Below are 25,543 nucleotides of genomic sequence, written 5' to 3'. Positions count from 1 at the left end.
TTAAATAATCAATTTGAATACCGGTAGATTTTATCATGAATTAAGCTGTAGACAATATGGTCATGTATGAAAAATGATGCATCAAGACTTTAAGGTATAAAAATTAGATAATGTGTGAAAAATATTTTATTTCAGAATCAACTGAAAGGTTGTAAAAATCAAATAGACAAAGAGTTTATTGTGGTCATCTGTTTCATAATGGTTGTTTAGATACGTTCATGAAAACACCTCCATTTATAGGTAAATATTTATAATACTGCTGGGAGTCATGGCGACCTCAATGGGTGAAGAAAACTAAAACTTTACACCTGCTTAAATGATATCAGCCATTCCACGGTGACTCGCGTGACATTTCTACGCAACACAAATTTTTAAATATGAATATCATGAAACCTAATAATCGGTTTCTATAAAAACTACTCCCAAGTAAAGTTTTTGTGTTCTGTTACATGAGAAACACTTTAAATATTACTTTCTTGGGCAAAATTTTGTGCAATGTGATCATATTGAGTTGTGACTCGTGTGACATGCATTTGCAGCGCATTCATGGGCAATGATACTGACCCCCCCCCCCCCCCATTTAGTAGAAAAGTAAATAGAATATAGGAATATGACTTATATGTATATGAAGCTAAATTGTTGAGCCGTAGCATCATTTTGTTACAATGTGGTGTTTTATTGTTGAGTTTTGTGTTGAACTGAGATTTTATATGTGACTTGCGTGACATAAAAATGTGACTCGCGTGACAGGTAGAAAAAAACACTAATGTTTCAATATAATCAACTAATTTTTTTATTGTCTTTCATTGTCAAAACAAACAAGAAATAATTTGCTCAAAAATATTTCAATCAAAATTATAAATTCTTTATTTAGCCAGGACTCCTCTGGATCTGAAGGCCAGGTATATAGATTATCTCCAACTCTTTGAAGGTATCGCAAAAGAACATCTTGACCATCAACATCCAAAACTTGAGCCATAGAAATATATTTTATATCGGACCGTTTACCCGAAAAAGATTCAGCAACCAGTGACATCCTGGAAAGAAAACAACAAATTAGTTTTAGAATGAAAACATGTTAGGCTACAAGCAGTATAGCAAACTGAATTACTGCCCTAAAGTCGCTAAAAATAAAGTTAAAAGTAGAACAATATAGCGTGACTCGTGTGACATGTGACTCGCGTGACATGACTTTAAGTAGTTTTTTTTGCGCTAGAAAAAATTGATAGCATTACAAAAATTCATTCAGATATTCAGTTTTTTATGCTTATTTATCATTAATATTTGTCAAATAATAAAGTTATTTTAAAAGGGTGCTATAAAAGAAATATACTCACTTTTGTGACTTGCGTGACCATCAAAATGAGGTAGTTTTGGGATCCAGAAAAATTAGGGATCGGCTTCACTCATCGACAAATTTCTTTAACTGAGTAGAAAGTTACCATTTTGATCTCATTTGGTCAAAATAAACCAAGATTATAATAGAATGTGCCAGGGATAATCCATTTTTATTCCATAATATCATGTTTATATTATACTTACCATTTTAAGGATAAGGAGTGCGGATGGCCAATATTTTAAATGTTAATAATTTTGTGATTTTAATTTTTGACTTGATGTTCTGATATGTTTATTAAGTGTTACTTGTGTCTTCTATTTGTTTTGTTTTGTTTTAAATTTGTTCAATATTCAAACCACGGATCTCACTTTAGATAGTTGACCGAAGATAAAAAGTTTATTCTCTTATTTGGACGAGTCAGAAATGCAAGGCTCCATATTGTACACATTGTCGTGCACTTAATAGAACCCTTGACAGACAGTTGGAATGTCGTGGAAGACTAGATGGGAATGTCGCTGTCTGAGTAAACTTTCCCTCATAGTACACTTTATGACGTATGTCGATCTTCATTAGTCCTGTAGAAGCAGAAAAGTAGGACGTTAAACCCCATTTCATGTTATATCACTTAATCTACATTTAAAATAAAAGTAACACATAATATAAGATTATGTTTGGGGTTTTTTTTTTCAGGAGGTAAAAAATGTCCTTCATGTGATAAACGAATTTATCATGTAAAATGGAAAGTGTCAGTTGAAGTAATGGAGAATTGATGGGCACAAAGAGAACTAGAAGAAGTTGTAGATTTCTTGAAATAATTTAAAATATACGTCTACTTTTGTTGAGATAAAAAATACCAAATATGTATATTCTACAATCTCAGCTTCAAATTTACAATTTACTTACAAAAATATTTATTTACATTGTATTCAATGTCTCTAATATATGAAATATTGTAAAAAATTGAATCACTGGGGGCCGTGTCAGGCCCCCAAATATTCTGTTGAGTATATACAAAGATATGATGAATCAAAAATTGGTCAATATTCAGAATCCTCTACAGATGATATAAATGGGATATGATCAAAAGTCAAGGCCACCTGTAATCTTAGGTAAAATCTTCTGATTACTCTGTGTTTAATCTGACTTGGGAGATTTTCTAACATTAATTTTACTTTCTTAAAGATGTATCATATTGTAATATATAGAATTCGGTCTTTTATATAGGGCTATTATTGTTCAATGTACACTTATTATAAATTATATCATTGCATACTTCTTTTCCAAAATGTTCAATCTTGCATTAAAATGGTCCTTAGTTACGAACATATTTATATGTCACAACGTAGACGTCCATCTTGTGTCAGATTGTTACATATATTTCTATTTGTTTAATGATCATTGTCAACACTAGTATTTTATCTTGGTTGTTATAATAATTATGTTTTATGACCAGGGTTGACGTAGTTCAACTGGATTATATTGTTACCTATTACGTCTTGAATAATTAAACATGGTATGATCACATTTGATCAAATTACTCGGTTCAATAGTTATTGTCCATTTTGTCTGTTTATAATCAATCTTTTTGTTGTACATCTCAAATTATTCCTGGTCAAATTTAAGTAAAACGGACAAGTTCGTTTTAATATTTAAGTAGGCTATTTTTCAAAGAAGTGGCGACATTCAGAAAAGGGACAATTATTCATTGGTTGATAACGTCACGTGACAGTCTAATTTTCCTATATAAAGGGTGCTAGAATGTCGGAAGAGGAGATAACGGTTCGTTATATCCAAAGCTAACCAAGAGATAAAACCGATACTTTATAACAATTACCGTATAATCACAACCTATTAACTAATTAGAAAGGTGAGAATAGTGGCCTTGATGGAACTTGGTCGTACATGTTAATGTTACAAATGTCACCATAAGTAAGTCGGCAGAATATGCCTCCATTATCACCGGGTTAACCAATGTGCGACGTCAAGGACGTTAAGGGTTTGTGTTGTGAACGTTATCTCCCACCACGCCGGACACCCATATTATTATAGAATGATTTACTAACTGTATTTTATTGTTGTTCATGTCATGACATAACCTTGAAATAAAGGAACGGGCATATTGAACATATTATTAGTCTTAGTCGTTACTTACTAGAGGAACACAAGAGTAACCTCCTCTGAATAGTTGGGAATAGCTTCGATGAATCTCGCATCTTGATTGTTTGGGTTGGGTGTTATACAAAATTCGAGGGATGCACCCCCCCCCCCCCCCCCCGCAACTCCACCGGAACCGTAAAGAATAACAGCCATAAATTGTTCCAGACATCCATGAATCGTATCCTTCATATGTTACAGCCATAAATTATAATATACATCAAGCAGAATCTCTCACCTGTATTCCAGCACCTGGATTCTAAATGAAGTTAGCAAACATATTCCTAACATCAATAAAAACTAGAAGTATTTATCACGAAATATGCAATTTATGTGAGTCGTGTTTATGGATGGTAAAGTCGGCGGAAGTCACTATTAACTATGTGTAGCAGTATTCTGACAGGAATGTTACGGAGCTGAGCGAATTTTTTGGCAACGACCATCACTCCCCATGGAGATGTAGCTAGGCAAGGTGCGTGAGATTCGAACATGTCCCTAGTCAAATCAATGCGCTGAAGAGCAGAGGTGATCCCCAGGAAAACATCTGCCAAATCTTGCAACCAGCGGCGCATCTCTTGGACATCACCTACGAAGCAATGTCAGTGTATGTGTCTGGTTGCGAGTCGCATCTGCTTTAGATTGTGAAGAATCTGCCTTGCTGCATCGCCAGTTCCAGCATCCCTGCTATGAATGATAATTGTCTGTTTAGGATCAGAATGTTGCAAGACCCTTCTGACGAACTATTCCTGGCATAATGACTGATTCCTGGAGGTAAAGTCGTGTCCAATCTCCCCAAGAGCCACACATTTTTTCTCTTCTATCATTTTCCCCAACGTTTTGGGATCTTGGCCCATGGTGGTGGTGGAAACAAAATGCAGATGTAGTCCATAGGCAAAATAGGTGGTAGGGTCGGTTATACCTTGTGTTAAATGCCAAGATGATCGATGGACAAAATTAGCCACTACTGAATTTAGCCGGTCACTGGTGTTGATCAAGATGACAATGGGAGTCTGTAAATACGTAGGGGTTAACGATGGGTTCATTCAATAGTTCACCTATGTATATTCCTCAAGATGTGAACAGACTTTAATGTCCGACGAATGTCGATGGGAACTTGATGTAATATTCTTCCCATTATTCTCCAGTTGGTAAGGGCAAAGATTCCATTTAGGGGCGAATTTATTAAAGGACCATCTGGCCTCTCCAAAAGGGCACGACCACAATTTATTATTATGGCTGATTCCTCCACAGAAAACGGAGAATCAACGTCAGTGGATGGATACAACTATTTGGATACCAGGTAATTTAGTAGGACATCTAAATCATGCAAATTCAACAAGCTGCAGATTGAATACAGAAATCCCATCATTAAGTGCAACCAACGAGCAAGATTGAAGTCATCGAAAGCAGCGCCATCAGGGTCATGTGTATGGCGGGCCCGAACAAAGCAAGGCGTTGCCTCCTGCCTCCGACAAACCCAGTATGCATTGGAGGGAGAGGAGTACCGTGGCAGATGAACTAATGTCTCTTTCAGTAACTGAAGTTTCGATCAGATACAGGACAAATCCTCCCTTTCTTGACTCTGGAGCCATCTTGTTTATTTTCCTACGCGTATCAAACGAGTCAGTTTCGTCCACCGTGAAATAATAGATGGAGAAAAATGTCTCCGATTCACCTGACGACGAAGAGGAACTATTTAAAAGAAAATGAATAACCTGGTTTGAAATCCTCCATAACAGACATCTAAAACAACAAAAACACACATAATTAAGAGCCTTGTTCCGGAGGCTTCAAAATGTCAAGGTTAAAAATCACAATTCTGCACTTTTAAAAGCATTGACAAATGAGTGGGTTGATATCATCAATACAAATGCTCAAGATTCACATGATCTGAGTTACACTGTTGATTTTGTTCTCAATGTTCAGGATGAAGATTTTGTCTTGACCGACATAAAATCTGGTTCAGCATATAAAATTCTTAGGTATATATTGTCTGGTACACCTACAAAATCTGGATTGTTGGAGGGGGATTAGGTTATGATGTTGATTGGTCGAATGTTTGGAAGTCGGTATTCCATCCTTCCAAATGTTCTGAATTTGTAGATACTGATTACAAGATTGTACACATTATTAATGAACTAATTATAAGAAGTGTATAGCTAAATTAGTTCCCGATCCTTTTTGTACCTTATGTGAAGATCAATGTGTTGAAACTTTGAGGCACATCTTACTAGACTGTAAATATGTCAAATCATTACACGAGGTCATATATGACATGATTTAGGCGAATTTTTAGAGCAAAGAGTTTAGCAGAGATGATTATGTGGTTTGGTTCATGTTTGGATATCCCGTCCGAAAGTAAGCTGATAATTTATTTTTAGTATTTTAATTCTCGGCTGCTCGATTGGCTGTTCTAAAGACAAGGTTGTATTTCTTAAAGCAAAATCACAAGTTAGAAATACGTGCAGTATTTAAATCAGTTTTAACAGATCATATGAATAATATTCATAATAACACAACTTTATGGATTTACTACTTCTTGGTTTATTACATGCAACGTTTCAATACTCTTACAGGTATCTTTATCAAGCAATGATCAATAATGAATAACAACTCTACATTTATAGTACATCCATGATGTAACTAATTATGCATAATGTATTGAAATTAGTCATATTAAATATTTGATGGTGTGGGTAATGGGTTTTGATTGCATTTTAGCTTAGGCGGTGGCTTCAATCCCCACTTTTAACACCTTAGATTGAAGAAAAATGGTAAAGCCATACTCAAAGGGAAATGTTTGTTGTTATAGTCTTAATTAATGTTATGTTTTTATTGTTAAATGGTTCTTACTCATGGATGTACTATAAATGTAGAGTTGTTATTCATTATTGATCATTGCTTGATAAAGATACCTGTAAGATGATGAAAATGATGAAACAGAGTTGAAACAAACCCACTCTGACACATTTGATCCAAATAATGATGTGAATAAAGACGACCATAAAATTATTGATACATTAATGGATTTTAATATAAACAAAAATGATGTTGCAGTCAAAGAAGCACAGGAAACTGAGTGTACCAGTGCAGACTATGTTAAAATCCAAGATAGCAAAAATACAAAGAAAAGGAATATCAGCAATAATGAAGATGTAACAGATAAAAAACTAAGAATGAAAAGTCCAATAGTTGAGGTCTTTAACAGACTGACTAGAAAAAACTGATATAATAACTAAAAAGTGAATTGGACTCAATTGTGAAATCATATTAACTGAATAAGTTTATATATAACAATACAATTATTATTCTACAATGTCTATAGTGAAAATCTTGATTATCTCACTAATTATGCATATTATATCCTCTAATATTCAAAGAGGCTTTGATGAAAAAATAAACATCTTAACAGATAAATTCAGCTACCCAGAGATACTCTGTTTACAAGAAACAGTGTCAAATACTAAAATTATAAATGAATCCAAGATATATCAAGATGGTAACTATAAAATTATATCAAATACTATTGATAATAACTATCTGGGAACAAGCATGCTTATCCGAAATGACATTGAATTTAAAGAACATACATATCCAAACTTACTACAAGGAAGGTACCAACATATATCATTATACATTAACGATAAAACAACCAATGTAATGAATATATATGGCCCTCCTGGTTCAACTAAAGAAAAACAAAATTTCTTTCAAAGTTTACACAATCATATAATAAATATCTATAATGAGAAAGAATACTACATTTTAATTGGTGATTTCAATGTAACAGAAAATAAGATTGATTCCAAAAATGATACCTACTACTCCCAGATAGTTATTGACTTACTTATCAATATCACAAAAATAATAGAAATATCAGATGTTTTCAGGAATAAATTTCCAGACAAGATATTATATACATGGTCCAATACAAGAGGTAGTGCTAGTCGAATTGACAGAGCATACATATCTAATAACCTACTAACTAGTGTTACACATTTAAATCACCATCCAAATACAAAATCAGATCACAAAATTTTATCTTTGAAAATCAATCTAGACAGCTATAGATGGGGAAGAGGATTTTGGAAATTTAACAATTCAGTACTCACAAACAACAATTATAAATCAGCCATAACAAAATTTTGGGAATTCTGGCAAAAGGAGAAAACGAATTTCAGACACAGTAATGAATGGTGGGACAAAGGGAAACAAGAAATTCAATCAATCACAAAAACCTTCTGTATAGCCATATCAAAAATCAAACAATCAAAATTAAAACTTCTCTACAGCTGTCTAGAAGATGAAGAACAAACCCAGAAGCCAGATCAAAATAAAATTAACAAAATTAAAAATGACATCACCCACATTGAAGACTATAAAAATGAAGGATATATTATTCGGTCAAAATTAGATATAAATATCACTGACAACTCAAATATTGATATTTTCAAAATAGCCGAAGAAAAGAATGCATGTAATAAAAAGATAACACAACTTCAAAATAATCATGGGGAGATACATACAACTAAACAAGATATACTAAAAACCATACATGAATATTATACAAATCTATATACATCTCAAAACATAAATCCCTATACAATAGATACATATTTAAACAAAAATAACCTATCAAAAATTACACTTGAAGATAGAGAACAAATATCACATTTGATAACAAATGAAGAAGCGCTAAGTGCCCTAAAACAATTTAAAAATAACAAGTCTCCAGGCATAGATGGCCTATCAAAATCCTTTTATCTAACTTTCTGGAACATAATAGGTGATGACTTTGTAGAGGTGTTGAACAACATTTATCTGAAGGGTGAACTCACACCTACAATGAAAGAGGCAATAATTAATATCAGTTATAAAGGAAAAGGCAACTCAAACTATTTGAAAAACTACAGACCTATAAGTCTATTATGTCAGGACTACAAAATATTAACAAAAATTTTGGCCAATAGATTAACACCAATGTTAAATAGCATAATATCTCCACTGCAAACGGGGGCTGGGGAAGGAAAATCTATACTAAATAACCTAATGTCAATTCACAGTATTATTACATACATGGAAGAAAAAAATATACCAGGATTACTACTGAGCTTTGATCAAATGAAAGCCTTTGACATGATAGAACATAACTACATTATAAAGCTATTACAAAAATACAACTTCCCAGAGTTCATTGTAAGATGGATTACAATAATCTATACAAACATTGTCAGTAGGGTGCAGGTAAATGGCTCATTTACAAGGGAGATTAATGTAACAAGAGGAATAAGGCAGGGGTGTTGTCTATCAATGTTAATATACTGTCTTGCCATAAATCCTGTTGCGGTACAAATAAATCAGAACAATTGCATAAAAGGAATCCATATCCCAAACACTTCTGAAGAAATAAAACTATTTCAACATGCAGATGATCTATCATCAATTATAACAAACAGTACATCATATACCTACCTTATAGAAGACATAGAATCTTTTGGCTTTGCCTCTGGATCAGAACTAAATCCATCAAAAACTGAAATAATAAAAATAAATAATATTACTATACATAGAAACGATATTCCACAAATAAATATAAAAACACAAATAAAACTCCTAGGAATATGGTTTGGTCACAACAATGTTGAAAACAACTGGCTACCCATACTGGCAAAACTAAGCAAATTAATAGATAAATGGATAAAATACAAACTAAAAATAAAAGATAGACTTTTAGTATTAAATACTTACATACTCAGTAAACTCTGGTACACATGCCGAATTATCACGCCACCAAAACACATTATAAAATCTATATATAAGGAAATATTTAGATTTATCTACCAAGACACACCAGAAACTATCAAAAGAATGTCACTACACCAACCATTCAAAAAGGGTGGTCTAAATGTGCCTAACATAGAAAATAAAATAAGGGCAATGGCACTCCAACGAATTATAATCATGAAAAATAACATAAACCCATGGATTAATCTGTTTGCGTATTGGTTTGGGTATACACTTAAAGGAATATTGCCATGGTTAGCATCCAACAAACTATCACATACAGTAAATACACCACAAATTTATAAAAACATAAAAACTACTTACCTTCACTACCGCGATAAAATAAATCTTTCAGACACCACAAAATTAAAACATATCTACAATGAAATAAACAAATTAGACTTTAATAAACCAAGTATTATGTACAAATATCCAACAATAGACTTCTTTAAAATATGGCAACAACTTGCTAGTATGCCTTATACCCTCTTCGATTTTGACCTCGTCATTTTCGTAACACATCAAGCACTGCCTACAAAACAAATATTATACGAGAGAAATCTATGTAGTAACAATAAATGCAGCCTATGCATGAAACATGAGGAAACATTTACACATATCTTCATACAATGTGAGACAATAAAACTCTATAAACAAAACGTCCAAACCTACCTAAAAGAATTCTCCACAAATAATCATTTTGAATTTAATAAATACACACTACTGTTCCATGATGTAACATCACCAATTTTAATTTGTGGAATACTGTATTACCTGAAAACATTGTGGGAATATAAATGTAAAATCAAACCAAAGAATAGCATAAACAACAAAATAAACACAGAATTGACGCAACAATTTCTCAAAGATTTAAATGCCACTATAGCTATGTATAATCTAACAACAAACACAGATAACCCCCAACTGCCCTAGTAGTGTAACACTGACCCAGTCACCCACTGACCACGATCGAAGTCACATGCTATTTCTAACCTACAATAATTATAAATAAGACACAGGACATGTAGAATGAAAGAATCTATGAACAAAACAATATACTAATCAACTCTTATCAGAATAATAAAGACATTAATATAGATAACATAATAAGAAAACCGTTACCTGTTCACCAGTGAAATAAAAACATCCGGTTACAGTATTCATCGACATCATCCAGTCTCTCAGAGATACATACGACTGACACCTAGTAAAGTCTGCCGAATAAAACCGGACTGCACAAATTTTAATGTAATATATTATATATTTATATTTATTATATACTTGTACTTATTATATATTAAAACTTATTATATATTAAAACTTATTATATATTTGTAATTATTGTATATTCAACAATTTGTATATAATAAAAGATTCTAAAAAAAAAAAGAGTATTGAAACGTTGCATGTAATAAACCAAGAAGTAGTAAATCCATAAAGTTGTGTTATTATGAATATTATACCTCTACTTCTAAATGTCATTCAAGGAACTTATCAAACATCATTATGGTGATGAGACAAATAGGATTATTAATGTGTTTAAAACTGCATAACAAACTGTGTAAGACAAATAACAATTTGACTTTTTTACTAAGATGTCGCGACAACAACATTATTCCCAATGGGTTACGGATCACTTCTCCTATTCAGTCTGCAACAGCTAATAAGATACTAAGAAAAGCAAGTAGCAAATTAGTTTTAGAAAGAATTGCATATAACCGAAAGAACAAGCAAGAACTGATTGGGAAAGAGAGTGATACTAGACACATACTAGAAAATATTTTACAAAATGACCACTTAGATAGCCTTTTATCTATGCAACAGAAAGCAGATACGAAACAGAGTAACCAAATTAAAAGCCGGCACCAAAATAAATTCAATAGATTAAGTTTCATCAGTAGAGGTGAAAAGAACAAGAATAAGCCAGATGATAAAAATGTCAAAGATTACGTTAAGAGAACAGTTGTGAATTTATCTTCTACCAACTTAACAGAACCACAAACCTCGCTACTAGCAAAAGGGTTAAAGTTTATCCCAACTACAGCAAAAGTACCTAAAGAATCATTCATAACGCAGATAGAACAAGGACTACAAAAGCTGGCCCCGGGTGGTAACATTGATTTTACTAGACACCAAATTAAAAATTTACTTGTGAAACCTATCAATCAAAAACCAAACCTAACTAAAAACGAAATTAAGGCCATCAAAGAATTAAAAGACAATAAAGAAATATCTATTGTACCAGCAGATAAAGGGAAAGCAACAGTGATTATGGATACAGATCAATTAGAAATAATGGTGTCCCAAACCCTGTCAGATACAACAACCTATAAAAAAAGTTACCTAAAGATCCAACCCAAAAACTAGATCGGAAACTAAAAGCCACCTTAAAGATACTTAAAGAATCAGGTGAGATCGATCCTGAAACATATGAAAAGCTCAATATCTCGCACCCATCAACGCCATATGCCAAAGCTCAGGTCAAAATACATAAGAACCCGGTCAAAGTTAGATTACTGATTTGCTCTAGAGGAACTGTATTCTACAACACAGCCAGATACCTGTCAAACGCACTATCAGAATTAGGAAAGTCAGCAGAATCATACATTAAAGACAGCAAAGAACTTCGAGGTAAAATAGAGAGACAATCACAACTAGGAAAACTGATCAGTTATGATGTAGTGGACCTATTTACCAGCATACCAATCGATGAAGCCTTAAACTGTGTGAGATCGAAAATCCAAAGTCAAACAACAAACCTCAATACCAGCATAAGTCCGGATAGTATAATGAAATTATTACAATTATGTATTACATCTACATATTTTACTTGGAAAGATGAAGTGTTTGAACAAATCCATGGTTTACCAATGGGATCACCAATAAGTCCAGTTATCACCGAAATATATATGACAGCCTTTGAGCAAAATGCCCTGATAGTATCCCCATTCCAACCTAGTATTTGGCTTAGGAAAGTGGACGATGTGTTTGTTGTTATGAAGGAAGAGGAAGATCACCAACTACTACTCCACCACCTCAACTCAATCCATCCCCGAATACAATTTACAGTTGAAGAAGAAAATAATAAACAACTACCCTTTTTGGACATCCTAATTGATAGAAATGATGATAAATTAACTACAAAAGTGTATAGAAAACCGACTCACACAGATCAATATATTAATTTCACTTCAGCCCACCCAACAACAACCAAGGCAGGAATAGTTTCGATACTTACCAGAAGAGCTCACAATATTTGCACTGATGACAAAATTGAAGAAGAAATTGAACATATTACTGAATCTCTAACCAATAACAACAACTACCCATTAGAATTTGTCAAAAAAGTTATTCATAGTACCACAGAAAAACTGAACAAAGCCCCAAACGTGACAGGTAAAGAAAAGGCTCCAATTCATATCAACATTCCATATATAGGCCCAACAAGTTATAAAATTAAAAGATTACTAACTAGATTGCAAATAGATGTAACATTTAGTGGGGGGATATCATTAAAATCACTTATCAACGCCCATGGGAGAACAAAAATACCAACAGTGGACCCAAAGGGTATAGTTTACCAGATCCAATGCGATTGCAAATCCATTTACATAGGCGAAACATGCCGACCATTATCAGTGAGACTCAAAGAACACAAAGCAGCAACTAGACGTATGGAACCAAACAAATCTGCAGTAGCCGAACATATTATAAACAATCCTACCCATAACATAGAATGGGACAACACCAATGTGCTTACCAAAAATATTAAAGTATGGAAGAAAAGAGTTTTGTGGGAAGCATTAGAAATCCGAAGACAAAAACCAAAAATGAATAAAGACAATGGAAGAGCCATTTCTAATGTATGGAATGAATTATTTTGTTAAGCAAGTTATTATCCATTATTGGAACTATTTATAAGTATTATACAAAAGGATACCATAAGTATCAATTATCAGTGAAGTAAAATTAAAATAATTTTTTATCAGTGGAGTGGATCTATAAGTTATTATTCGTATCAGTGGAGTGGAAATTAAAAATTTTTATTTATCAGTGGAACTATTATTTATAAGGGCTACTATAACTTATTTATTTGTTCTATTGGAACAATAATTAAAAAATTTTCTATATAATAATATGGTAAATGTATGAGCAAGAGGGGGTGGGTTCAACCTAACTAATTATGCATAATGTATTGAAATTAGTCATATTAAATATTTGATGGTGTGGGTAATGGGTTTTGATTGCATTTTAGCTTAGGCGGTGGCTTCAATCCCCACTTTTAACACCTTAGATTGAAGAAAAATGGTAAAGCCATACTCAAAGGGAAATGTTTGTTGTTATAGTCTTAATTAATGTTATGTTTTTATTGTTAAATGGTTCTTACTCATGGATGTACTATAAATGTAGAGTTGTTATTCATTATTGATCATTGCTTGATAAAGATAAAGATATCAATTCAACCATCCAGACATGGGAAAATCACTCTCTTTCATATAAAGAAAAAGTATGCATCTTAAACACCTATATACTCAGCAAACTATGGTTTGTTGCTAGGATAGTTCCTCCCTCAAACTCAATTATTAAAAACATAAATAAAATAATCTACAATTTCATCTGGGAAAATAAAAGTGAAACAATTAATCGAAACACCTTGAACCTAGAGCATAAAAATGGTGGCCTTAAAGTGCCAAACATTCGACTAAAAATCCAGGCAATGCAACAACAACTTATAGTAAAAGCAATCAAAGACAACAACAGTCCCTGGTTAGGCCTATACATATACTGGCTAGGATTTACTACAAGGGATACTCTGCCAAGATATGCATCCAATAATTATACCCACTCGGAAAAACTCCCCCAATCATATATAGATATAAAAGAAACTTACATTAGCCTCAAACCATCCATCAAATATACATACAATACAAAACTTAAAGACATATACTGGTCCCTAATTGACTTATTACAGACACAACCAAAAATAAATAAACAATTACCTCATGTTGACTTTTCAAAAGTCTGGACAAACCTCTATAAATGCTCCTCCTTATCTGAAAAAGAAACGGATTTCATGTATACACTCATCAATAATGCAGTACTAACAAAAGATATTATGCTATACAGAAATATATATACTATCAACTTTAAATGCCACTATTGTAACCGAGCAACTGAATCTTACCATCATTTATTTCTGAATTGCCCCAAATTAAAATTCTATAAATGTTTCATTACTACACATATAAACAACATTCATCTCACCAAAGAATTCAAAATCAACAACAATACAATCCATCTACACAATATAAAATCTAAATACATTCATGATATATACCTATACCTGTCGATCATATGGTCTAACCGAACACACCCTCTATCCACCAATATTTCACAAGAGCTTATTATACCAATTCTATACAAAAAGAAAACAAAAATAAAGATTACTCTCTCAAGCTCGAGTCTTCACTACCTTATGACCCTCCTTAAGCCTAGGTTTGTGTCGTCATGTCTGAATTTATACTCTGCAACTTCTCCCATGAAATATTGACTTTGCTACTATAATAAGTAGCTACAACCATAGACATCTTCTTATATTTCTTTCGTATATGAGCACTCATTGCAAATTTTTTTTTTTTTTTTTTTTTTTTTTTTTTTAAGAAAGGATTTAGGCCTACAAGCGAAAATAACCAAACGCCTGTAGGCCTACCCCATATAAATTCTGGAAAATTTTGGCTTAATTGATAAACCAATATTATACAAAAGGAAATAAAATCGAAATCACCAAGCTTCAGCCTACTCTGCCTTACCGAATTCTCCTGTATAAGGCAAGTTATCGTCCTGTATGAAGCTTCCATATTAATTACTCTACTATATGACTAAACAGACCGTGCTATTTACCTTAAGTTGTCACAACTTGACATCTTAGTCATCTTTCGTTTTCGTTAAATGGCACTATCTCACTCTGTCATATAAATAAAATACCTATACACCCACTGAAATATGTCCAACAGTAAAATAGAAATCTATTAAAAACATTTAAACACTAACTCAAGTTTTACCCGTTTGTTTTACCGCTATTCAGTCACTGTAATCAACACTCACCTCTAACATTAACATGGCCATCATAACATCCCACAATTCCCTATGCACGTTCTTTTTGTGCTGGGAAACATCACACTCTCTTTCAACCAGACGCTTTTCCACTACAGACTTCAAATATATTTTTAGCTGTATATAAGAAAGTAGCTATAATATAGGAACTTTGATTGTATTTTGTATTATATTACCGTTTGTATATATCATCTCATATTGACTTAAATTATAAATTTAAATTATAAATTATAAATTATCTATTGCATTGTTAATATAATTATGCATAACTGAATGTAAAAAAAAAAAAAAGAGTATTGAAACGTTGCATGTAATAAACCAAGAAGTAGTAAATCCATAAAGTTGTGTTATTATGAATATTATACCTCTACTTCTAAATGTCATTCAAGGAACATATGAATAATGTTTATATTCATATGAAACATCATGGATTATTACCCAAGTTTCAACTATTATATCAATTAAATCCATATATAGAAATTATTGATGATAAAATCCTTGTGAAATTTATTAGTAGGATAATATAGTTATACTTTATAATACTTATTATTTTTTTTAATATTTCTATGCCTTTTGATAAATAAAATAAATTAAAAAAAAAAAGATTGTCCATCATCCAAAATATTTACATATAACTTAAAATTGTTCACCCAAGACCCTTTTCAAAAATAAAAAATAACACCCTATCCAATACAATTCATACTTCTGTTAGACTGGTTAAAAGTGCTACCAACACCCTGGTGCTACCCTGGGACATATTTTATATTGGTAGCATCGAAGTTGTAATATTTAACGCAGGACGCCGTGTTGGTCAAGGGAGACAACTCGAATCGTATTGACAGGCTAAAACTGACGGGTGTTGGGTGGCCGAATTGTTTAAAGCGTTGTATCACAAGGTCTGCCATTGAGTGGCGTGGTTTCGATTCGCTGCTTGTACGTGAAAAAGAGAAGGTTCGCCTGTCCAATCTCATGGGTTATCCCGGGTCCTCCAATTGCCCCCACGGGTACGCGCAAGCGAGTTATTGAGATAACATTGAACCATACGTTAGTCCTTAGATGACGATTTCACTCTCTCACCATTGACGGGTTTGACCTTTTCGATCTAATCTAGCCCCGTTCAAAGAAATCTATAGACTGTGACGTCATTTTACCCACATAACAATATGATGTTAATTTTACGTTACATTTACGTAAAAATGGTTAGTCAGTTTACCATCATTTTGCTCATCTTTTTAACGATAATTTTACGTCAGGAAATGACGTTAATCTAACGTTAACTTTACGTCATTTTTACGTTATATTTACGTCATTTTCTGACGTAAATCTAACGTAAACTTTACGTCATTTTCTGACGTAAATCTAACGTAAAATTTGCGTAAAGTTTACGTCATTTTCGTTAGATTTACGTCAGAAAATGACGTAAACTTTACGTTAGATTTACGTCAGAAAATGATGTAAATATAACATAAAAATGACGTAAACTTTACGCTAGATTAACGTCATTTCCTGACGTTAAATTGTCGTTAAAAGGATGAGCAAAATGATGGATATCTAACCGACCATTATAACGTAAATCTAGCATTAAATTAACATCATTTACGGATGCAATTCTAATGTCAAATTTTGATGAGCATTAAAACCTTCAAAATTATTCATTATTCGCCGCAGTAAATGGGAAGTACATTCAACCAATAATCAAATTTTCCTGACCCGTGGGTGAGGCTAAAAGTTGAGTGGTCCAACGTGTGCGCTTTAGATCATAAGGTCTGTCATTGAGTCAAGTGGTTTCTTTCCACACCCAACTTGAACATGGGTTTTCTCTGGGTCCTCCTACTACTAAAGATTCCTGGTGCGGATGAATTATTCAACTTGAATTGAATCACTTAGTCCCAAAGGACAGTTTATGTCTATTGGATGTTTTACCCCACTGCTCTCTATCTACCCATAACCAGTCAGAATTCTAAATGTATTGCACAGAAAAGTTAAAAATCTAGCAGAATTATATGACAAAATATACTACAAGTATGTATACATATACTTTATTTAAAAGACAAAAATATAATGTTATAAAATACAAAATACACATTTAAATATTAACAGTTTTTATCCACAGCTGTTTGAGAAATGAAGACGGGCATATGCCACACAGTGTGCAGAGCTATGGCGTACTCTTATATAAAATTCCAACTGCCAAGGGATCTTTCACACACACACACTTGAGTTTACACTGTACCTTGGGTTTTTTTTTGTCCCTTCCGTATGACTAGTCAGCCATCCATGTCAGGTCCTCTGTCCGGCATCACTGACAAGGGAAAATGTTCAAGAAAAAGGTCTACATTAGCGCTATGAAAGTGTTGATATGCATATAAGAAAGAAAAAACTGGGATATTGACCAAATTGGGCCAAAACCTATAGCCTCTATCTTATTTGCTCAAGGTATTGATGGAATAGGAGTTAACTTTGGAATGAGTGAAATGAAATGGGGTTTAATGTCCTATTCCGACAGGGCTAATGACATGGAAATATGCTATACAGTGTCCTATTATGGAATTTTTTCCAGACAGTGGCGCTAAAGCCTACTCTTATATCGAATTCAAACTGCCAAGGGATCTTTCACGTGCGAACCAATGTGTGCACAGGACCTCGGTCATTCGTACCTTCCAAACGACTAGACAGCTGTCCCTCCTTGTCAGGCCCTCTGTCCTGCACCTCTGACAAGGGGAGGAAACCAAGTCTGGAAATCACGAAGAATTTTCTCGGCCGACACTGGAATGGAATGTTGTGGAATACTGAATATTGATAGGTTTTGTCCTCTCATGATTCTAGTGTGTAACACAAATTTGAAAAAGATCAATTAAGAATAAACACAGCATCTATTGCATTTGAAAAAAGGAGAATTAACCAAGGAAGGCAAAGTCCTGAAAAGCTGTATATTGATAATGCTTGTCCTCTCACAATCGGAATGATTCACATTTCACACCCAGTGTACGGACAAACAGGGCCAAAATTGATATGTGGGTGTATATACAAAGATATATACTACACCAATATTACATGTGTTGCAGAATTGGTTTAACACATTTCAAATATAATTGTAACACGGATATTTGCAATGGTTGATCCATGACAAAAGATTTGAAATATTTTGAAGAGACGCAAAAGGTTACGCCATACAGTGTGCTATGAGGGAAATTTTGCCCAGGCAGCAGCGCTATGGCCTACTCTTGTATCGAATTCCAACTGCCAATGTGTACACTGGACCTTGTTTTTTTTGTCCCATCCAAACGACTAGACAGCTGTCCTCGTCAGGCCCTCCGTCCTGCATCACTGACAATGAGAAACCACACCGGAAAATCAGGATGAACTTTCTCGGCCAATGCAGGGATCGAACACCCGACCTCAAGGCTAGCGAGTCAGCGTCTTACCCACTTAGCCACATGATCCCCCCTTGGCCTATGTATATGTAGAGATGAATTTTGAGCTACCTTTATATATATCTTTCTATTTTTAAAACCTGCGACAAGTATATTTATATCAAGGATGTAACCCTCTATCGGTTAACCCGTCACAGATTGGTTGCATTGGTGAACCGGTTCAAAATATTCGTTTCATATCATACCTGACCTTCAAATCCAGGAATTGTAGCCACAACGGGGATCACGTTGGTTAAGTCGGTAAGACACTGGCTATCTAGTCTGGAGGTCGGGTGTTCGATCCTTGCATTGGCCGAGAAAGTTACTCCAGATTTTCCGGCGTGGTTCTCCCTTGTCAGTGATGCAGGACAGAGGGCTAGACAAGACAGCTATCTAGTCATTAAAATGGGACAAAAAAATGAGGTCCCATGTACACATTGGCGTGCACGTACAAGAGCCCTTGAAATTAGAATTCGATATAAGAGAAGGCCGTAGTGCCACTGTCCGGGCAAAATTTCCCACATAGCACACTGTATGGCGTATGCCCATCTTCATTAGCCCAGTTCAGAGCAAAACAGTAGGACGTTAAACTTTCATTTCACTAGCCACAGCTCTGTTTTCTTTCACCAAAGGGGGGGGGGGGTGGATGGCTGAATGGTTAGCGCGCGCTGTATCATAAAGTCTGTCATTGAGTCGACTGGCGTGGTTTCGAATCCCCGGTTGTACGTGGCAAGGAGTAGGGTCGCCTGTCCAACCTCGTGGGTTTTCTCCGGGTCGTCCGGTGTCCTCCCCCTGCTAAAGACCCCTACGCGCAAGCGAATTATGTAAATGAAAAATTAAACCATGTTAGTCCCGAAATGACCTAGTTTGTGTCCAGTTGACAGTAAACCCCATTTCTCTCTCTCTCTTTTTCACCAAAGGGGGGGATCAAGTGGCTAAGTGGGTGAGACGCTGGCTCGCTAGCCTGGAGGTCGGGTGTTTGATCCCTGTATTGGCCGAGAAAGTTCATCCTGATTTTCCGGCGTGGTTTCCCTTGTCAGTGATGCAGGACAGAGGGACTGACAAGGACAGCTGTCTAGTCGTTATGGGACAAAAAAACGGGGTCCCGTGTATACATTGGCGTGCACGTAAAAGATCCCTTGGCAGTTGGAATTCGATATAAGAGTAGGCCGTAGCCCCGCTGCCCAGGCAAAATTTCCCTCATAGCACACTGTATGGCATATGCTCGTCTTCATTAGCCCAGGTTAGGAGCAGAACAGTAGGACGTTAAACCCCATTTCATTTCATTTCTTTCACCAAAGACCGCATAAATACTTCATTTAGCACTTGTCATTTGAAACAGTTATAGCATAAGTCGATGTTGAGTATAAGTCAAATTGCCAAATTTTACATTTTTCCGACCTACATCCATAATTAAGTAGAGGCGGTATATAAGACTAATGTTTATCCTAGTCTAATACCGTGCCGGTGTACCCCGAAGAAAAGTTGGGCCATATAAATAATGAGGGTCTGGGACAGTTGTCAATAACACTTGCATTTATAAACAAACATGAATAGCGATGACGAATTAGGATTCAATAAAAAAAAAAACATAGATATGGCCCATGAAGAGAGAAATTTTACAATAAAAAAAATTAAGAGTGTTGGATATTGAACTGACAATGCAATCAAATGGATTTTCGGAAATGGCATTCTTATATAAATTTCATGGGCGTCAACATCTTGTTTTAGGACTAGTTACCTCCCTTAGACTTTGTTTATGATAATGTAAAAGACCGGATAATCTAGCCTATGACCGATTATTCTCAAATGTTGACAACGCAACCACACTAATATTCGTAGAATATAGAATATTTTTTTCTAGATGATAGAGACTAATAATATGCCAATATTGAAATGTGTGCATAAATATGGTATATACTTAACTACACCAATATTATACCTATGTCATAGAATTTGTTACACACATTACAAATATAATCTTAATAGAGATCTTTGCTATGGTTGATCTATCAGTAAAAATTGGAAGATTTGTAAGGAACGCAAAAGGTTATTGTTTACTGGCTGCAGCAGGGAGCAATAACAGGAACACAGATGATTTTCAACTCACTGATACAACTCAGTTTAAATTTTAAGCCAAAGAGCTGTTATATAATACTGTGACAGGATATCTGCTCTAAACTAACTAGTCATCAAAGAATTGACTGTCAAAAGTTCAGACAGAAAGTATTTTAGGCCTACAATGCTTGTAAAGCTTTGGCCTACATTCTGATGATATTTGTGCTACCATAGATACATATATATTTATATCATTACATTATGTGACAAGTAGTAGTGTTTGGCAAGTAGTAGTGTTGTCTAACTTTCATTATAAAGCCCATATAAATCTTTTTAGAACTTCTTTGTCATTACTGCCACCACGGGTGCTCAAATATACATGTAGGATCTGTAAAAAAAAAAATAAATAAATAAAAAGCAACTTTATACTCCCCAAAAAAACGATATTGGGTTAAACGGCCTACTGTTCAGCTCCAACTGGGCTGACAGCCAACCTACTGTGGATCTGTAATGAAATGGGGTTCAACATCATACTGTGCTGCTCAAACTGGGCTAAAGAAGTTGGACAAATGCTTGAAAGTGTGCTATGATGAAAATTTTGACTGGACCGTGTGTACAAAAGAGCTTGGTTTTTTGTCCTATCCGAACAACTGTACATTAGCCCTTACCAGCCCCTCTGTCTTGCACCAGTTAAAAGAGGAACCATGCCAGAAAATCCTGATGAACTTTCTTGGCCACCACAAGAAAAAATAAGCAGGGGAGTAGGACTGAAACCTTTATGTACAAGTATGTACGGGCAAACTTGTTATTTAATGTTATATCATATAAATAGGCCTATGTATATAAGCTTAAAGTCTTGATTATCCATTTTTCAATTAAATTAAATCATTAACATTAACCGCCAGTGTTTGAATCTGTGAACATCTCGAGCACCCGATGGCATTGAGACTTGATTATAGACTTAGCAAGTTAATACATTAAAATGTCTTATAAAAAAATTTAACATTTACAGTCTCAAGAAATACCTACTTAACCTACGTACAATATATAGATTTAGCTCTTGCATTATGCATTATTAAATTTGCAAAAATATCAATACAATAACAACAAAAAAACCCAACCTGAAACACCCATAAAAATGTTTAGAAAATACTACATGTACTTATATTATAATTAGCACAGCCTGAATTTTAACAGTCTACATCATTAAATTAATAAATTCGTTATGTGTTTGATAATTTTTGGATCCAGATTTTTTAAAAACAATTTTGGAACCAGTATTACTTTCGATAACTTAAAGCAATGTTGATTTTGTTTATGAATAGTATGGTTTACGGACAATGTAACTGCATCGTGTTAAAAACAAATACTGACTGTCTGATGATATACAAAGTTGCGTGCAAACTTTTTCCACGGCCAGATTATTTTTTTATGAACATTAGATCTATCGGTATACTGTCAACGGAAGTTCGCATAAAAAGTGCACTTACCTTCAACTTTACTTTGCTGAATCCAAAATCGTGTGTGTATGTGTGGAATAGCTTTATTTAACTTTAAATCACGGCATCATTTCTTCTTTGGGAAAAATAATTACCTATGCCGCCATTTTAAATCCCAGAATTCCGTACGTTCCGGTCAAACGAACAAACAAAAAATATTTAATAAATAATTGAAGCAATTTTGATAAATAACAACAATAACCGTAACCTATAAAAAAAATATTGTAATGTGAATAGAAATAATATGATATAAACCGATTTAAACACAATCATCAACAGTGAACAGATCGTGACCTTGACCTTGCCCGAGACGATAAAAATATATTTGTACATCTACATGTATTTAGGTCTAAAAATGGCGACTGTTCGTTTGAAAGGCCTGTAATATTTCTGATAATGAATCTATTCATATTATTTGTTTGTATACGCTCTACCATATTTTATATGAGGTTACATGATTACGTTATATTAAAAGAATAATCAAATCGGGTAATTTTAATTTATATTTACTGGTGAAAGGATCATTAATTTTATATTTACTGATGCAAGGTACTATATTTAATAAATTTAATTATAAAAACACTTCATGCATAGTCGGCCTAGGTGTGGACTACTCCTAACATTTGGACAGTGATAACCTTTTAGTAGAGAACAACTTTGCTTTATGAAACAGTTTCCGACAATCATTATTTGTTTTGTCAAATTTATGGGTATCAAAATTGAGAGAGAGAGAAATGGGGTTTAACGTTCACTTGACTCGATGATACAACAAAAAACACAATTACTATTTTAATTAAAGCGACATTTCGTTGAGGGTTCTCTCAACGTTTTCAAGTAAATGATGCTCAATAGTCAATGGGTGCACTCGTCCGCTTGCCAGCCTATCTTTTATAGTCCCATTGGTGCAGAAAAGTAGGAAAATTAAATAAAATTAAATGAGATTAAACATCCTACTGTTTTGCTCTGAGTGAGCTAATGAAGACAGGCATACACTATATACAGTGTACTATGACGGAAACTTTGCACGGATAGCGGCACTATGGCCTACTCTGATATTGAATTACAACTGTCGGAGTGTCTTTTACGTGCATGCCAATATGTACACGAGGACTTGATTTTTCGTATGACCCGAACAACTATACCTTATCCCTTGCCAGATCCTCCGCCCTGCCACAGTCCATAGAAAATTTCCGTCATAGCACTCTGCATTGCGTATGACTATCTTCAATAGTCCGATTGGTTCAGAAAAGTATAAAAATGAATTTTAAATGGGGTTTGAACATCCTACTATTTTGTTCCAAGTGGGCTAATGAAGAAGGGCATATGCTATAATGGTTAAAATGTTGTGATTTCGGGTTAAAATGCCGTGATGTTGGGTTATCGCCTTACGAAGGGTGATATCAGTCACCATATCTACTGGGTTTCTTTAATACTCATATTTATAGTATTTTATAGAGTCAGACTAGTGGACTAGTGAATGCACGGATTAGTGCACCCACAGACTAGTGAACCCGCAGACTAGTAATTGGTAATGATGGAAAAGTGTGTAAAGACATGTTTTACAGGTTGGCGTGCACTTAGAACTATTGGTAATGACTATATGTGGAAATGCTGCTCTCCAGGCAAAATGTCTTTCCTAGCACTTCTTCATTAGTAAGTGCGGTAATGCTGCTGTCCAGGCAAAATTTCTGTCATAGCACATCTTCATTACTAATTTTGATAAAGCCATGGTGGCTAAGTGCGTAAGATGCTGGCTCGGTAATCCGGAGGGCACGTGTTCGATCCCTGCATTGGTGGAGAAAGTTCATCAGGATTTTCCGACATGGTTTCCCCTTGTCAGAGGTGCAGGAACAAGGACAGTAGTCTAGTCACTCAGATGGGACAAAAAACCGAGGTACCATGTATACATTGGCTTGCACGAAAAGATCCCTTGGCAGCTGGATTCGATATTAGTAGACAAAATTTCCCTCATAGCACATTGTATGGTATGTACCTGTCTTCATTAGCCCAGTCGGAGCAGAACAGTAGGACAATAAACCGATTTCATCAGGACAAACCTACATGAGGAAAAACCTACATTTCACAAACTTAGTAATTAGTAACGGGGGGTTGGATGGCTGAATGGTTAGCGTGCGGGCGCTGTATCATAAAGTCTGTCATTGAGTTGACTGGCGTGGTTTCGAATCCCCGGTTGTACGTGACAAGGAGTAGGGTCGCCTGTCCAACCTCCGGTTTTCTCCCACTGCTAAAGACCCCTACGCGCAAGCGAATTATGTAAATAAAAATTAAACCATATGTTAGTCCCGAAATGACCTAGTTTGTGTCGAGTAGACGTTAAACCCCATTTCTCTCTCTCTCTCTCTCTAGTAATTAGTAACACACTGGCTAGCAAATGAGGGGTTCTGCTCCTAAACTGAGCTAATGAAGATGAGCATATGCCATACAGTATGCTATGAAGGAAATTTTGCCCAGGCAGCGGCGCTATGGCCTACTCTTATATCAAGTTCCAACTACCAAGGGATCTTTCATGTGCACTCCTGTGTGTACACGTGACCTCAGTTTTTCATCCCTGACTAGACAGCTGTTCTTGTCAGGCCCTCCGTCCTGTATCACTGACAAGGGGAAAACAAGCAGAAAAATCTGGATGAACTTTCTCAGCCAATGCAGGGATCGAACACCCGACCTCCAGGCTAGCGAGTCAGCGTCTTACCCACTTAGCCAACGTGATCCCCATGTTGGTCGAGAAAGTTCCCTTTGTTAGTAGTGGTGTAGGACAGAGGACCTCAAAAAAACAGTGTCTAGTCCATCACGTGGGTGTGCACGTAAAAGAACCCTTGACATTTGGAATTTGAAATGAGAGTAGATCATTCATTCATTCGTTTTCTCTTTGTGTGTCACCTAGAGACCGCAACTATTAAAGGAGCTAGATCTCTATTCTTGGGCACTTAGAAATGGATACAAAATGTAATGAAATGAAATGGGGTTTAACGTCCAACTGTTCTGCTCCGAACTGGGCTAATGAAGATGGCCATATACACCATACAGTGTGTTATGAGGGAAATTTTGCCCCGACAGTGGCACTACGGCCTACTCTTATATCGAATTCCAACTGTCAAGGGACCTTTTACATGCATGCCAATGTGTACACAGGACCTCGTTTTTTTTTTATCCCATCTGAACAA

At 34.8% G+C, this 25,543-nt stretch overlaps 3 long non-coding RNA genes across 3 annotated transcripts in view; 1 reads left to right on the top strand and 2 right to left on the bottom strand.

Moving 5' to 3' along the window:
• Positions 1–3,467, top strand: part of LOC130010861 (uncharacterized) — a 32,507-nt gene extending 29,040 nt beyond the window's left edge. Inside the window, exons 6-7 of the long non-coding RNA XR_008786159.1 lie at positions 136–240; positions 2,030–3,467. This is a non-coding gene — a long non-coding RNA (uncharacterized LOC130010861). The remainder of the gene's footprint in view (positions 1–135; positions 241–2,029) is intronic.
• A 10,969-nt stretch (positions 3,468–14,436) lies between these two features.
• Positions 14,437–15,550, bottom strand: LOC126811625 (uncharacterized). The gene is made up of 3 exons (XR_007675673.2): positions 15,383–15,550; positions 15,179–15,273; positions 14,437–14,693 (listed from the first exon to the last, which is right to left on the bottom strand). It is a non-coding gene; the product is annotated as an uncharacterized LOC126811625 (long non-coding RNA).
• Positions 15,551–17,414: 1,864 nt separating this feature from the next.
• LOC130010863 (uncharacterized) lies at positions 17,415–24,303 on the bottom strand. Its single transcript, XR_008786161.1, has 2 exons — positions 22,353–24,303; positions 17,415–21,250 (listed from the first exon to the last, which is right to left on the bottom strand). It is a non-coding gene; the product is annotated as an uncharacterized LOC130010863 (long non-coding RNA).
• Positions 24,304–25,543: the final 1,240 nt, after the last annotated feature.

Source organism: Patella vulgata, chromosome 2, assembly GCF_932274485.2.
Source record: "Patella vulgata chromosome 2, xgPatVulg1.2, whole genome shotgun sequence".
Taxonomy (NCBI): domain Eukaryota; kingdom Metazoa; phylum Mollusca; class Gastropoda; family Patellidae; genus Patella; species Patella vulgata.
Note: the sequence above shows the minus strand (reverse complement) of the source record. Positions and strands in the feature narration are given on the sequence as shown.